The 3,409-nt window shown below is 40.7% G+C and overlaps 1 pseudogene; it reads left to right on the top strand.

The window, feature by feature from the left end:
- Positions 1-777: 777 nt before the first annotated feature.
- Positions 778-1,740, top strand: LOC129471244 (endogenous retrovirus group K member 19 Env polyprotein-like; annotated as a pseudogene).
- Positions 1,741-3,409: the final 1,669 nt, after the last annotated feature.

Here is a 3,409-nt window from a genome sequence, read left to right as displayed (position 1 = left end):
TGACTCATGTAAATGCAACGGAATTAAAAAATAAATTTGATATCACACGGAAAGAGGCAAAAAATATTGTACAACATTGTACTGAGTGTCAAGTCCTACACTTGGCCACTCAGGAGGCAGGAGTTAATCCCAGAGGTTTATGTCCTAATGCATTAGGGCAAATGGATGTCACACATGTACCTTCATTTGGAAAATTGTCATTTGTCCATGTGACAGTTGATACTTATTCACATTTCATATGGGCAACGTGCTAGACAGGAGAAAGTACTTCCCATGTTAAAAGACATTTATTATCTTCTTTTGCTGTCATGGGAGTTCCAGAAAAAAGTAAAACAGATAATGGGCCAGGATACTCTAGCAAAGCATTTCAAAAATTCTTAAATCAGTGGAAAATTACACATACAAGAGGAATTCCTTATAATTCCCAAGGACAGGCCATAATTGAAAGAAATAATAGAACACTCAAAGCTCAATGGGTTAAACAAAAAAAGGAAAAAGAGAGTAAGGAGTATAACACTCCCCAGATACAACTTAATCTAGCACTCTATACTTTAAAGTTTTTAAACGTATATAGAAATCAGACCACTACTTCTGCAGAGCAACATTTTACTGGTAGAAAGAACAGCCCACATGAGGAAAAACTGATTTGGTGAAAAGATCAAAAATAATACATGGGAAATAGGTAAGGTGATAACATGGGGAGAGGTTTTGCTTGTGTTTCACCAGGAGAAAATCAGCTTCCTGTTTGGATACCCACTAGACATTTGAAGTTCTACAATGAACCCATCAGAGATGCAAGGAAAAATGCCTCCGTGGAGACGGAAAACCCTCACTCGAGCACCATCAACTCACCAGGTGAACAAAATGGTGATATCAGAAGAAAAGATGAAGTTGCCATCCACAAAGAAAGCAGAGTTGCTGTCCTGGGCCCAGCTAAAGAAGCTGACACAGTTAGCTGAAAAAAGCCTGAAGAACACAAGGGTAACACAAACTCCAGAGAATATGCTGCTTGCAGCTTTAATGATTGTATCAGTGGTGGTAAGTCTCCCTATGTCTGCAGGAGCAGCTGCAGCTAATTATACCTACTGGGCCTATGTGCCTTTCCCACCCTCAATTCAGGCAGCCACTTGGATGGATAATTCTATTGAAGTATATGTTAATAATAGTGCATGGGTACCAGGCCCCACAGATGACGGTGGCCTTGCCCAACCTGAAGAAGAAGGAATGATGATAAACATTTCCGTTGGGTATCATTATCTTCCTATTTGCCTGGGGAAAGCACCAGAATGCTTAATGCCTGCAACCCAAAATTAGTTGGTAGAAGTAACTACTGTCAGTGCCATTAGTAGATTTACTTATCACATGGTAAGTGGAATGTCACTCAGGCCACAGATAAACAATTTACAGGACCCTTCTTATCAAAGATCATTACAATGTAGGCCTAAGGGGAAGCCTGGTCCCAAGGAAATCCCCAAAGAATCAAAAAGCCCAGAAGTCTTAGTTTGGGAAGAATGTGTGGCTGATACTGCAGTGGTACTACAAAACAATGAATTCGGAACTATTATAGACTGGGCCCCTCGAGGCCAATTATATCATAATTGTATGGGTCAGACTCAATCGTGTTCACAGGTCCCATCCATCTGGCCCATTAATCTGGCCTATGATCGTGATTTAACTGAAAGCCTGGACCAGGTTCATAGAAGGTTAGAATCACTCTATCCATGGAAATGTGGTGTGTAAAACCCCCTTATATGCTATTTGTAGGAATCATAGATCTTAAACCAGATTCCCAAATTATAACCTGTGAAAACTGTAGATTGTTTACTTTCATTGATTCAACTTTGGATTGGCAGCATCGTATTCTGCTAGTGAGGGCAAGAGAGGGCATGGGGATCCCTGTGTCCATGTACCGACTGTGGGAGGCTTCCTCATCCATCTATATTTTAACAGAAGTATTAAAAGGAGTTCTAACTAGATCCAAAAGATTCATTTTTACTTTGATTGCAGTGATTATTGGTCTTATTGCAGTCACAGCAACTGCTGTGACTGCTGGAATTGCTTTACACTCCTCTGTTCAAACTGCAGAATATGTGAATAATTGGCAAAAGAATTCCTCAAAATTGTGGAATTCTCAGACCCAAATAGATAAAAAATTGGCAAACCAAATTAATCATCTTAGACAAACTGTGATTTGGATGGGAGATAGGCTCATGAGCTCGGAATATCTTTTTCAGTTACAGTGTGACTGGAATACTCCAGATTTTAGTATGACATCTCGAGCTTATAATGAATCTGAACATCATTGGGACATGGTTAGATGCCATTTACAAGGAAGAGAAGATAATCTTACTTTAGATATTTCAAAATTAAAAGAACAAATTTTTGAGGCATCAAAAGCCCAGCTAAATCTGGTGCCAGAAACTGAGGTAAAAGCTGTTGATAGCCTCACAAATCTTAACCCTGCCACTTGGGTTAAAGCCATTGGAAGTTCCACTATTGCAAATTTTATATTAATCCTTGTATGTCTGTCCTCTCTATTGCTAGTCTACAGGTGTACCCAGCAGCTCCGGAGAGACAGTGACCAGCGAGAACGGACCATGGTGACCATGGCGGTTTTGTCAAAAAGAAAAGGGGGATATGTAGGGAAAGGAAAGAGAGATCAGACTTTACTGTGTCTATGTAGAAAGGGAAGACATAAGAAACTCCATTTGACCTGTACCTTGAAAAATTGCTTTGCTGAGATGCTGTTAATTTGTCACTTTGCCCCAGCCACTTAGCCCCAACTTTGAGCTCACAAAAACATGTGTTGTTTGGAATCAAGGTTTAAGGGATCTAGGGCTGTGCAGGATGTGCCTTGCTAACAAAATGTTTACAAGCAGTATGCTTGGTAAAAGTCATTGCCATTCTCTAGTGTCAATAAACCAGGGGCACAATGCACTGTGAAAAGCCACAAGGACCTCTACCCTGGAAAGCTGGATATTGTCCAAGGTTTCTCCCCATGTGATTGTCTGAAATATGGCCTCATTGGATGAGAAAGACCTGACCATCCCCCAGCCCCACACCCATAAAAGGTCTGTGCTGAGGTGGATTAGTAAAAGAGGAAAGCCTCTTGCAGTTGAAATGGAGGAAGACCACTGTTTCCTGTCTGCCCTGGGAACTTAATATCTCGTTATAAAACCCAATTGTACATTGTTCAATTCTGAGATAGGAGGAAAACGGCCCTATGGCGGGAGGCGAGACATGTTGGCAGCAATGCTGCCTTGTTATTCTTTACTCCACTGAGATGTTTGGTTGGAGACAAACAAATCTGGCCTACGTGCACATTCAGGCATAGTACTTCCCCTTGAACTTAATTATGACATAGCTTCTTTTGCTCACATTTTTTTTGCTGAGCTTCTTCTTATTATCA

The sequence above is a fragment of the Symphalangus syndactylus genome, chromosome 1 (genome assembly GCF_028878055.3).
Source record: "Symphalangus syndactylus isolate Jambi chromosome 1, NHGRI_mSymSyn1-v2.1_pri, whole genome shotgun sequence".
Lineage (NCBI taxonomy): Eukaryota > Metazoa > Chordata > Mammalia > Primates > Hylobatidae > Symphalangus > Symphalangus syndactylus.
This window is presented reverse-complemented; position numbering and strand designations above follow the sequence as displayed.